Source organism: Phocoena phocoena, chromosome 12 (genome assembly GCF_963924675.1).
Source record: "Phocoena phocoena chromosome 12, mPhoPho1.1, whole genome shotgun sequence".
NCBI lineage: Eukaryota > Metazoa > Chordata > Mammalia > Artiodactyla > Phocoenidae > Phocoena > Phocoena phocoena.
Window position 1 is genome coordinate 20,436,573 of NC_089230.1, and position 13,814 is coordinate 20,450,386.

Below are 13,814 nucleotides of genomic sequence, written 5' to 3' on the forward strand. Positions count from 1 at the left end.
CCAATCTACAGGAGTGAGAGCCATGAGGTCGGTCAAAGCCAACAATTGACACTTTCTCCAAATAATAATCGATGTCAGTCTACCGTTTTTAATACAATAATAAAAGAGTAACGAAAGATGAAACATTGGAGAAAACAGATGCTGTAATCCCAAAGCTGCATCTTCCATTTGGGAGGAGGGAGTGGGCAGAAAATAACCCTGACCAGGATGCCAGGGAGCCAGGAGTCACAAACTCTTAAGCAGCACCCAGGGCCACGGCACTGTCATCTGTCAAGTGGTAGTCGCATCTCTTCTCTGGATCATCAGAAAACAACAGACAACGTGCTAGGATTCTAACATGGACAAAGTGCTTTTCAGGCAGATCCCTACTAATGCCAAGCTGCCACATTCAGGTATGAAGTCCGTACACTGCATGAAGACACCGGGCCAGGGGGCAGAGAGGCTGAAACCCAGCCAGCACAGGGACTCTGAGAAGGAACACCGTTTTCTTTGCGCAAAGGCACAGCCCACTAAGTAAGTGTGTCCAGCAGACTGTGTGCATCTCTCCAGAGGGGATGCCTTTGTCCGACTGCCCATCTAGAGGGACTGCTTTGACCTAACATTCATAAAGACAAAACATCGCCAAGCAGCAGCGCTAACAGACCCACAGAACTCACCGCCTCTCCAATACCTCCTTCTGTAGCGCCCATGGCAACCGCTATGGGAACAGGAACAAGAGTCTGGATCTGGGCCCTGACCCAGTAGTGTCAATCTCAGCCCACTTCCCCTTCCCTGATCTCTTCTATCACACCAAACACTCAAACCCTCCCCTCTCTGCCCTGCATTTTACCCACGTCCCGCCCACACTCCCATCAGCCCTGGAAGAGTGCCCTGACCCACTGCCCCTGCCAGGCTTGGAGAAGGAGCCATAACGATCAGCTACAGACAAGCCCAGTCCCCCAACCCTGCTCCCTGCCCTGCTGGGTGAACTAAGAGGCATTTTATCAAGAAACAATGTTATAAAGGATGATTGCCTCTAATGGCACTGTTAGTGCTGTCCTGTCTTTCAGCTACCCTTAAATGTGACATAAGATTCTGCGGGCCAACTTGTAGTTTAGAGTTTCAAACAAGCAAATTAGAAACTTTTCACAGCACAGTAAGTGCCCAGACCAGGGATCCGAGCCCCTCCTCTTGATCTCAAGCAAGTCACTCAGCCTCACTAAACCTCAGTTTCCTTATCTGTAAAAAGAAAGAAAGAATGAGAGACGGAGACAGAGGAAGGAGGGAGGGGGCAGGGGAAAGAAAGAGAGAGAGAGGGAGAAAGAGAAAGAAGAAAGGCTAATAAAATACCTTCCTCCCAGCTCTGCTGTGAGCACTACAAAACGCAGTACATGGGAGTGTCTGACACAGAGTAAACACAGAAAATAGTGACCATCAGAGGTGCACAATCCCTCACCCACGAGGCCAGCATCCAAAAAGCTCTGAAAAACAAAGGTTTTCTCATAACCCATCTGGCAGCAAAACACAACCTGAACTGACCTGAGGCTATTTATAACCTTGTTTGTGTTCCATTTGTGTGAATATTCATACATGTTAATGCAGAAATATTAATTTATTTAATTACAGGGTGCTGTACCAAACTCCCCCAGAGACGTTACATCATATATGGTATATGTCCCAGAAGCTCTCTGAAACCAAAAAAAATCATTAATTCTGAAACACATCTGGTTCCAAGGGTTTTGGATAAGGGATTGAGGGTGTATCATAACCCATCCCTAAACGGAAGGAGATGGTGGTTTGTTGAATCAACCCGAGAGCAGTTTCATATGCTGGATTTCAACTACGTTTCCCATCAGCAAGTTGTCACGCTGTCAGCACAGCAGGGGCTCAGCCCTGGGGCAGGGCAGGATCCATGTCCTGGGTCTAAGCTGGCCAGGCACAGGGTCAGAGGCTGAAAAGTTGAAGGGGTGAGCAGAGAGGGGGGATTTGGAAATCAAGCCTGCTGCAGTACTTCATTTGCTCTCAGAGGACACGAGCCATCAAGCACATTCTTATAACTTGTTTAGTCACTTTTTTTTCTAAATTTTCAAAGTGAATCTAGTTTTCATTCCCAACACTGGCTCCCTCGAGTCTGGGCAAACTGCCATGGAATCACAAGGGCCACTCAAAGGGGGTTTTTTTTAAGCTGTTGAAAACATTAAGCTAAATAAGTGAATATTCTCCAGCTTCCTTCACTGGGTCCTTCCCCACACTTAACATCCATTAAAATGACACTCCATTCATTCCAAAGATACTCCACTCTCAGTGGATTAAATATATAATATGCATACTATAAGTGATAAATACGAGTAAAATGAAGCATAAAAATGAGCAGTAGACGGGGAAAGTGGAGAACTTTAAGAACGAAATCAAGTTAATGTTTCCCTTTATGGTACCGCCCTCTGATCTAGACAAGAAGGGCTCTGCCTTCAACACTGCCCTTTGGGGGGCTCTATTCTGGCCTCTTCCTGCCCCATTCCTCCCCATGGGATGGAGAGAGCACAGGGCCAAGGGGACATGTGCACCCAGAGTCCATGCAACCTCTTCTGCCCAAATGAGCCCTCAGCTCACTTCCCAGGGGTGAGCCACACCACAGTTTGCACGTGGGAGAGAGACCATGGAGGTCTGGCCAGGGTGACCACCAAGGTATGCACAAAGCCCTTCTCAGTGCAGAATGGAACAGACATGGGAAAACAAGGGGAAAGCCTAGCTCTCCCGGCCACCACGTTCTGGCATAGAACTCTTAGGAGGTAGAGAACTCTAAATTCAAAACTAGCCCACCAAGTTGTTATAAAAGTATACTTGGGGCTTCCCTGGTGGCGCAGTGTTGAGAGCCCGCCTGCCGATGCAGAGGACGCGGGTTCGTGCCCCGGTCCGGGAGGATCCCACATGCCGCGGAGCGGCCGGGCCCGTGAGCCATGGCCGCTGAGCCTGCGCGTCCTGAGCCTGTGCTCCGCAACGGGAGAGGCCACAACAGTGAGAGGCCCGCGTAGCACAAAAAAAAAAAAAAGGAAGAAAGTATACTTGTCATTATCCAATTCTCCCCTTCTTCTTTTTGATATCAGACACCCAGCCCTCTCCCTGTTCTCCTGCAATTTTTAGCTCAGCACATGGCCACCCACCACAAATCACACTTTTCAACCTCCCCTACCACTGGAAGAGACCACATGACCAAGCTGCAGCCAATAGGACAGCAAAAGGTATCTTGGATGTGATCTCTGGGTCACATTCTTCCAAAAGGAAATTGCTTATTTTTTACTCCTTCTCTTTCCCCTTTCCTTGGACTAGAACTTGGACAGAGTGTTGAGGGGCAGCCACAACCAAGAAGATGAGGCAGCACTGCAGGATGACAGAACAACAAGAAAGAAGGAACCAGGATCCCTGAGAGACCAAATGGAGCAGAGCCACCAAGGCACCTACCAACTCTGAGCTGTAAGGTGAGGGGGAAAAAAGCTTTGCTCTTGTTTCAGCCACTGAATTTGGGGTTTCTTTGGTTTAGCCTCTTTCTAAGTAACATATCTGCAAATGATCTAAATAAACTGGTTATAAATTAGAGACTTGTCAGTATGCTAAGGCATTCAATATAAGTCAACTCTAGTGATCCCAGACAAAAGACTATAGGATCAAGCCTTAGCAAGAAAAAAAAAAAAAAATGCAGAAAGGGAGGAGGGATTTTGTATACGTGCAGAATTATTTTTTTCAAAAATCCTACCAGAAAAATGTATAAAATATAAACACACAAGAAAAAATAAATAAAAGAGCTCCAAATGAGAATTAATCATAGCACATCAAAAAGTCTATAGAATGCCCTGAAAATGCTCAGTCTATCCTAGAATGTTTTCTTATTGAATACAAAAAAAGCAAAATTTTAGATATACTTAAAAAATAAAGACACAAATTTTGCTCACGTGATATGATTAAAGCTATTGTTACATGCTTATTTAAAAAGATTGGAAAGAATACAACCACAACTATAATAAGTACTCGGATGGTAGTAATAACTAACATTTATTGAGTGCTTCTATGTACCAAAGTACTTTTACATATATTAATTTAATTTTTACAACAAAAGGAGGAAGGATACGATTACTATGCCCACTTTTTTGATAAGGAAACTGAGGCACAGAGCAGCTAACCAATTTGTCCAGGTTTACACAGCCAATGGGTGGCCATGTTTAGATTCAAAACCATATCTTCTGATATGGTTTTGAACCACTCCCTATAGTATCACTACAAGAGAGTGCTGATAAAATGTTTAAATACTGTAGGATTTTCTTATTCTGCTTTTCAAATATTGTACAAAATAATATCATGCTATACTTGATCCGTAACCCAATTGAGAGATAAAATGCTTATCCCAAATGCTATCATATAATCCTTTCTATAATCCTAACAACAATATTGCTTGTACGAATCTACCTGTATAGAATATTTGGGACAGTCACAAGATCAATGCAAACAAAACTGAAATTATAGCAATGAGGAAGAAGGTAACAAAACACAACCCTTCCCTAACACAGCTTTGACAATTAAATGCTAACAATCTGGTTCTCTGGAGCTTCTAAAGCCATCAGGCTTAGATCATCTAGCCCACCCTCCTTACCCTACAAACAAATCAATTAACTGCACAGAGAAACTGACTATTTCAAGGTCACAAACCTGGTTATTTGAAGAACAAAAATAGAACCTAACTCTCTGAGACTAAGGTAAGTTCTTTCTTTTTAATAGGGTGTCCAGGTTTTCTACAATTGATCAACTAAAGCAGTGATTTTAATTTAGGTTCCAAAAACCATGAAGGACCTTCAGGGGCCTGAGGTGGGCTTCCTGCCACTCCCATCCCTTAAAAGCTACCCCATTTGTCACCCTGTGTTAAACAGAACAGCAATGCATTGTTGCATTCCTAAAACGGGCCTCCAGCGAAGACTTGTTTTCAGAAAGACTTCTAAGGCAAAAGAAAGGAAAGAAGGAAGGAAGAAAGAAAAGAAAGAAGGGAGGGAGGGAAGGAGGAAGAAAAGCAGGGAGGAAGGAAAGAAAGGGAAGGAGGAAGGAAGGGAGAGAGGGAGGAAAGACAGCAAAGTATTAGCATCCTTACCGTCAAGAACCCTATACCTGGGTCCTTTTGGAGTGTTTCATCTAAAGATAGCTTCCTACTGCCAGAATTCATCTCATAGAAGAATTATCACCATCATTTCATTAAATGGTCATTTTTGTGCCAAATAAAGTTAACATAGTCTCTGAATAAAGGACAATCTTGGAAAACGAAAGGCAGTTGACAACCTTACACTGACATGTATCTACTTTATATTGGCCTTAGTCTTCTCATTTCATGTCTGAGTGTTGAAAAGATCAAGTGGTCTGCCAACCAGCATTTGGGAAATGGTCATAGGCTAACACGGAGCTAATCGATCAGTACAATAAAGATATAATAAAGATGAAACTGGTATTTGTTTCAGGGATTACACGTTTATTGAAAGCAACAAAAAACATATATTTATTGAACACATACTATGTGCCAGGTACTGTTCTAGATACTAGCAATTCAATTCATACAAAAGACCTGCCCTCAAGGAGTTTACATTCTAGTGGAAAGAGGCAAACGTCAGCAACCAAAGAAGTAAACTGTAGAGTATGCTAGTGGGTGAGGAGTGTTATGGGAAAAAATTAAGCCGGGTAAAGTGGGTGGAGAGTGCTGAAGAAAGGAGGGGTTACACTTTTAATCAGGTGGTCACCCATACGATTACCTGAGGGAAGAGTGCTCTAGGCAGGGGCCACCAGGGCAAAGGCCCTGAACTGGGAGGGAGGGCTGGCTGTGTACAAGGAGCAATAGGGCAAGGAGAGATAAAGCCAGACCACCCAGGGCCTGTGGGCCACTGTCAGGTTTTTAGCTTTTATTATAAGTAAAATGGGAAGCGGCTGCAGAATTGTGGACCTAGAATGACAAAATCTACTTCTGTTTTTAATAGGCTCACTCTGCTGCTGGTTCAGACCAGCCTTAGTGGGACAAGGCAGAAAGTGGGGAGACCAGTGAGGAGTGACTGCAGAAATTCAGGCAAGTGTATGGTGGCCTAGACCATGGCAGTGGCAGTGGAGATGGTAAAATACAACAAGATTCTGTATAAACAGTATTTGGAAAATAGAGCCAACAGGATTTGCTGAGGGACTGGATGTGGTTATAAGAGAAAGCACTACAAGGATGACTCCAAATTTTTCATCCTTCAACCTGAGCAACTGGAAGAATCAGACTGCCTTTAGGAGAGATGGGCAAGACTGTGGGATCAGGTTTGGCCTGGGGGGGAGATCAGGAGTTCAGATTTTAAGATACAAGTAGAGATGCCAAGCGGGCAGTTGGATATACAAGTATGCAGCTCAGGGGGAGAGGTCTGGGCCAGAGATAGAAATGTGAGTGCTGTGTTCAGGTGGCACTTAAGACCATGAAACTGGGGAGATGACAAAGAGAGCAAGGGGTGAGCAAGTCCTCCAAGGACTATACCCTGGATCCTCCAATGTTGGGAAGAAGAATCAGCAAAGAAGAATGAGAGGGAAACTGGGAGAGTGTAGTATGTCCCGGAAGCCAAGTGAAGGAAGTGTTTCATGGAGGTATGAATGATGGACTGTGTTGATACTACTGAGAGATCAAGCAAAATGAGGAGTGGGAACTGACCCCTGGATTTAGCAATAGGGAAGTCTCTAGTAACTTTGCTAAGAGCAGTTTTAGTTGAATGGTAGGGGCTATGCCCTTAAATGCCATTAAAATGGTTTCAAGAGAGAATGAAAGGAGAGGAATTTCAACTATGTATATAAAACTCTTTTGAGGAAGTCTTTCCAAAAGGGGAACAGAGAAATGAGGTGATATTTGGAAAGAGGTGGGAGAATAAAAAAATAGTTGGTATGCTGATGGAAAAAATCCACTAGAGAAGAAAATAGTAGGGATGCAGAAGGGAGAGGGAAGATGTCCTCGAGTGAGCAAGAAAGAACGGGATACCACGACATGGTTGGGGTGGCCTTGGGTGGGTGCTGGTTAGAGGTAGATGTGGTGTCAGACCTTGTGGATTCCTCTTCAGTTGACTTCAATTTTCTTAGGACAAGAGAAGGCAAAGTCATGAGCTAAGAGTCAGAATAGGGAAGAAGCGGTGAATGTTTCAGGAAAGAGGAGATGGTATGAAATAATCATGTAGAACAGTGGGAGATGGTCACCAAGTAGCATTAAGGTCTCACATGCGATCATAAATTACACTGAGGCCAGGAAGGAAGGATGTGTTTTTCTCCAGTCATGTTCCTCTGCATGGGGGCTGGTACAGAATAGGTGTAGAGTTAGATTTAACCAGGGGTGGAGTCTGACAGAGATGTGATGAAGCAAGGACAGCAAGGGAATTGAAGGCATGAGAAAGGAGTGATTTCAATAGACCATGTAATCTCAGTAAAGGGCAGAGAGAGGACACGAAGGGATGGGGAAGAGCATAATGGTAATGGGATTGACAGATTACAGGTCCTGCTAGAGCAGAGACTGCTAAACTTATGATAACAGAGAGAGTGAGCTAGGGAATTCCCTGGTGGTCCAGTGGTTAGGACTCTGCGCTTCCACTGCAGGGGTCCTGGGTTCAATCCCTGGTCAGGGAACTAAGATGCTACAAGCCATGTGGCACAGCAAAAAAAAAAAAAAAAAGAGGGAGTGAGCTAGAAATATAAGATGCTTTGGGCAGAAAGTGTGACACTTGAAATCCAGATTATGGAGGAGTTACAGTCCTAAATGATGATATGGTTTGTCCAGGACATAGGCACTGAAGTGGACGACAAGATCACTAGAAAGAGAAGCTTAAAAACTGAGAGAGTAGAGTGTTGGAAGAATCATCTATGTTTACATTGAAATCACTAAAACAAGAGTAACTTTTTTTAAACTGAAGTATAGTTGATTTACAATATCATGTTAGTTTCAGGTATACAGCACAGTGATTCAGTTATACGTGTGTATGTGTGTGTGTGCGTCTCTGTGTGTGTCTGTGTGTGTGTATACACACACACACACACACATATATATTCTTTTTCTGGTTCTTTTCCCTTACAGTTTATTACAAAATATTACATATAGTTCCCTGTGCTATATAGTAGGTCCTTGTTGGTCATCTATTTTATATATAGTAGTGTATATATGTTAATCCTAACCTTCTAATTTATCCCTCCCCCCCTCCCCCTTTGGTAACCAAAAGTTTGTGGGTTTTTTTGTTTTGTTTTTGTTTTTTTTGCGGTACGCAGGCCTCTCACTGCTGTGGCCTCTCCCGTTGCGGAGTACAGGCTCCGGACGCGCAGGCTCAGCGGCCATGGCTCACGGGCCCAGCCGCTCCGCGGCATGTGGGATCTTCCCGGACCGGGGCACGAACCCGTGTCCCCTGCATCGGCAGGCGGACTCTCAACCACTGCACCACCAGGGAAGCCCTAAAAGTTTGTTTTAAAAGAGTAACTTTTAAAGAGAGTGACAGTGAATCAAGATCTAAAATCACCGAGAAATGAGAGGGAGTGATGGGTGCCCTCCCAACAGTGAGCTTTAGTGGGTGATGCAATTCAATGACATGAGACTTAAGCTGGGAGGTCTGGTCAGGATGTGACATGGAAGCAAAGGGAACACCACCTGACCTCTCCAGGAATAAGAGAGGGTGGGAGAAAGGAGGTACCAGAAAGATCATCAGGAAGTGGGGTCCCCTGGTGAGGACCACTACTCTTACTCCATGATTGGGAGAGACTGTTTGGCTTGTTTTCAAATGACAAATGTATCAACATTTTTGAAAAATGTTTGATGTTAGAAAAAATACAGCACTGTGATCCCACTCCACCTGAGCTTGAGTAAGCACAAGTTTCACTAATTAAAAAAAAATTCTGAACCAGATAATTAATCATTTATGTCTGATTATCTGCCACTTTTAGCAACAAAAGGGAAAGATTCATCAACAAATACAAATTCATTATATGCAACACTGGGTCAAACATTATCAGAAATTTTGCCCTTCAAACTTTGTGTCTATTCACCCTAATTCTGACAATCAGGTCTTTTGTTTGAATGGCTCTGAGACAACAGAAGCAACATAAGGCCCAGAATTTGAGCTGTGGCAAGTGTGGGTCCCCAAACTCATGCCAGAATGTCAGATCACCGATTTAATTCCCATCAGAAAAGACTGAAACCCCACAAGAGGAAACTCTAATAAGATGCAACTTTTTGGTGACTCGTAGGCCTCCTTTGAGAAAAAAATGAAAACTGTGGTAATTTTTCCCTGAAAATGTGCAGAGGCACATTTGTAAAAATTTTGTACACATTACAAGCATTTTTTAATAACCCTTTCCACTCCCTCCCCAAGCTAACCAAGTCAACTAGAATAACATCTGCAAGTCGGTTTCCTATGACTCTGGGAGATAAATGCAGTCAATTCCCAAGGGGTAAACTACCAATATCTGCTAAAAATATTAAAAATCAAAAACCACTTCTTATTCCTCAACTTCCACTGCCATAATCTACTATCTCTTGAATTTCCCTTTCTCCAGATGCTCATTCTAGGGTCAGTCAAAAATCTCAGAAAACACAGGGTTAGCCAAAAAGTTCATTTGGGTTTCTCTGTAAAAAGCCCAAACGAACTTTTTGGCCAATCCAATATGAAGAGAAATAAAACAGTTCTTGATGAAATTTTGAGAAATTTTAAGGATATGTTTACGAGAGTTCTACAGATACTGAAGAAAACAGTCAAGATTCCAGCTGCCAGTTTTCAAGGATGTGATCCCAGTCCAGGCCACTCTCTTGGGAGATACAGATAACAGGTAGGTAGGTAGGTAGGTAGATACATGATAGATAGACAGATAGATAGATAGATATAAAGAAAGAATACATCCCCTTACTCATCTCCGTCCCCCCAAAACCTTAACAGAAAGACTTCACCTGCCAGGTGTTGAAGGCACACAGCAGAGTTCTTCCCTACCACTCTGTCCCATCAAGGCTCTCTCCTACCTAAAGCTTTCCAACTCTCCCCTCTTCTCCATCCCAACCACCACTCCTTAGTTCAGGCCAACAATACCCCTCCCACTTCAACTGTGATGGTCACACAGTGGTCCTCCAGGCCTCTAGCTTTGCCCCATCCACTGCCCCAACCCAAGTTATCTATTCTCCTAAAGAGTAAATATGATCAGATCAGCCATCTGTTTAAAACCTCTCAGAGGCAAAACCTTCTAAAACCAGGAGTGAGAGAGAGGAGGGCATCTCCAATTGCCAGAGAAAAACAAATAGTAAGTATGTGACCAGATATTTGAATTGGGGTTTATGTTATGGGGTGTGTGTGTGTGTGTGTGCGTGTGTGTGTGCTGGAGGAGTAGTTTGAGAAGTACCTAGAAATTGGAGGATTTTTTTTTAATGCTGAGGTTTGAAAAATTATGAAATATTTCAAACCTGCAAACAGACAATAGTAAGATGGCACAACGTATATCATTGTAAGGGATTCTACGGTGCACTACATAGAAGGCAATGCATACACTCGTTCCGCCAGCAGCTGAAAATGCTGGCAGCTGAGGGCTCATAGCTGCGCATCACTCCAGGAATGGCAATTGGCTGAAGGTAGTTGGCTTGGCCAAACTTTCACCTCATCTCCTTCCCAGAGTCAGCCTAAAGTCAGTATACAGGTCAAAACATGAGTCCCAAGACCGAACACCATGGTCTCACTTGGGGAAGCCTCTGAAGAACCATCCCAGCTCCAGGGCTCCCTATGGAATCAGATGGTGCCCCTGTTGTAACTGAATTGCAGTTCAGTTTATCCCTCCACCCAAACCTTCTTCCCTCGTTTCTTTCAGGAACTGTTCTCAAGGGCACACAAATTTCTGTCTCAAATTTTACTTCCAAACAACTGAAATTAAGGCAATCATCACTCAGCTTTACAAATTAGCATTACTGCATATTTGCTTCAGATATTATTTTTATTTTCATTGAGGAATTACAGACACAATGGAAGACCCTCCTCTCCCATTATCTCTAGAGAAGTCCACAATCTTTAATTCAGTGTTTATAATTTCCATGAACATTTTTGTATTTTTGAAAGTATTTATGAATACATAAACATTATATCATAATTTCTGAGGATATTTGGACTTTATATATGGTACCATTCAATACATTCTCCAGCTTGTTTATACTTAAAATTAGTTTTAAGATTTATCAATGTTGATATAATTAGGTCTTTAACATATGCTCTAAAGCAAATGCATCAAAATAATAGCTGACACATTTCAAATGAGGGCACACATATCTGGTATATCATTTCCTCTACATCAATATTTACTTATATTGACTTCTTCAGTATGTTTTTAAATAATGTTAAATTTTAAATTAAAAACAATACTTTCAGGGTTACTTTTAGAATACAATCCAAACTCCTAACCGTGGCTTACAAAACTCTTCATTAATTGGTCTTAGCTTAACTTTCCAGCTTTTATCTTTACTTCTCACATCCCACTTCAGCCACACTGAGCGATCTGCAGTTCTTACCTCCAAACCTCTGACATGTCATTGATTCCCTCGATCTTAACAGCCCTCCTCACCTCCACCTCCCAACTTCTTCTCTCACTTGTATTCATTCTTCTGATCTTAGTTTAGATACCCATTCTCCCTAGGTGACTTTCCTGAGGCCCATAGACATCAACTAGCTCTCCCAGGAGCTCACACAGCATCCTGGGCTGTTTCACTTTTTAAAATTCTAACTGCCTGTTCAGTCTGTTTACTTAAAAGCTTGTGAAACTGCCCTCTCTAGGTGAAAGATAACTGACCCCTGGAACTGTGTCTTAGTCACCCTGTGCCAGTCCAAGTGCTTGCCATATAGTAGGAGCAAGGCAACACCATGCTATTCAAAATGTCTTTTACGGATAGGATGGATGGATGGATGGATGGATAGACAGACAGACAGATAGATAGGTAGATACAGACAAATAAGTCCTTCCCTAACCATCTCCATAACATAAAATAAAGCTGAATCTTAAAGCCATATTCACAGCCTAGAGAGACAACTAAATTGGCCAAATCAAAACCTTAGGAAACACAATGCACAACCCAACAATGCAGAATTTTCAAGTAAGCCCTTCTGTTTTTCCTTAAAGGTCAAGGGAACCACCATTCTGAAATACAAGCTTCTATATTGGAATTTAAAGTTAGCCCACTAAATACAGCAAGTCCCTACATACGAACAAGTTCCGTTCCGAGGGTGCGTTCGTAAGTCCAATTTGTTTGTAAGTCCAACAGAGTTAGGCTAGGTACCCAACTAACACAATTGGCTATATAGTACTGTACTATAATAGGTTTATAATATTTTTCACACAAATAATACATAAAAAACAAACAAAAAATATAGAAAACATTTTAAATCTTACTGCACAGTACCTTGAAAAGTACCATAGTACAGTACAACAGCTGGCATACAGGGGCTGGCATCGAGTGAATATCCTGGGCTTGAAATAAAGATACTGTACTACTGTACCCTATACAGTACTGTACAATAAAGTACACAAAAGCACAACCACTTGTAGAGGATGCACGCATGTGACAATGTACGCCAGGCACGTGAACTAACTTACACGATTGGACATGTGAACACACATTCGCATCTTTGAAAGTTCACAACTTGAAGGTTCGTATGTAGGGGACTTACTGTATTAGGATTTGAAAGATAGAACTCAAAAGAAAAACAACATGACAATAATAACCTCTTCTTTTTTCTACTCCTCAAACCTCCAGGGCAGAGCTCACATTAAGAAAAGCATTTGTTACCTGAATAATTATGATTTCTGAGCATCTCAGCTTTATTGACTGAACTCCAATCACCTTTCCATCACTTAATTATTCCCTAAATGGAAGGTATTTCTCAACATCTGTTCTTAATTTATTTTCAATTTGCATTTACTCTATCCTATCTGTTGAAGCTGAAATTAGTATTACAGGATGACATTATCCTCGCATGAAACATCCTATTCTCCAATTAAAGTTCCTCTGAAATAGTTTTCCAGGCTCTTTTCACATGTAGATTTTCTTTTAGCTGTCCAAGATTATTATTTTCCCTTTAAGATGAGATTAATATTACCTTTCTTTGCTACCTTTTCAAAGAACTTTTATATTATACTAAATAAATATGAATAAACTTTTTTCTCATTTTAATTAACCTACTTTTTCTTTGCAGCATGACCTTTCTTTCAGAATATACATATGGAAAAAATTACAAATGCTATTGAAACAATTCAATTCAGTTACCTAAATAAACTGACCGAGAGGCAATACTTTAGGAAAACAGCAGTAGTCAATGTAGCTAAGGAGTAAAAAACTACCTTTAAAATGTAGAAATTAATCAAGTCAAGAATATTAATTCTGGGGACTTCCCTAGAGGTCCAGTGGTTAAAACTCCATGCTCCCAATGCAGGGGGCATGGGTTTGATCCCTAGTCAGCGAACTAAGATCCTGCATGCTGCATGGCACGGCAAAAAAAAGAAAAGAATATTAATTCTGGAGGAAGAGCTAATACCGAAAGGGCTATAACATGACTTATAATTTTTTTTTTTTTTTTTTTGCGGTACACGGGCCTCTCACTGCCGTGGCCTATCCCGCCGTGGAGCACGGGCTCCAGAAGCGCAGGCCCAGCAGCCATGGCCCACGGGCCCAGCCGCCCTGCGGCACGTGGGATCCTCCCGGACCGGGGCACGAACCCACGTCCCCTGCACCGGCAGGCGGACTCCCAACCACTGCACCACCAGGGAATCCCAGACTTATAATTTTTTTAACTGTACATCTGATT

The 13,814-nt window shown here is 42.4% G+C and overlaps 1 protein-coding gene and 1 non-coding gene across 2 annotated transcripts in view; one reads left to right on the forward strand and one right to left on the reverse strand.

Annotated features, from left to right (window-relative positions):
• UTRN (utrophin) overlaps positions 1 to 13,814 on the reverse strand; it is a 482,739-nt gene that overhangs the window by 454,685 nt on the left and 14,240 nt on the right. The gene's annotated exons all lie outside the window — the stretch shown is intronic.
• TRNAG-UCC (transfer RNA glycine (anticodon UCC)) lies at positions 7,563 to 7,635 on the forward strand. The gene has a single exon. It is a non-coding gene; the product is annotated as a tRNA-Gly (tRNA).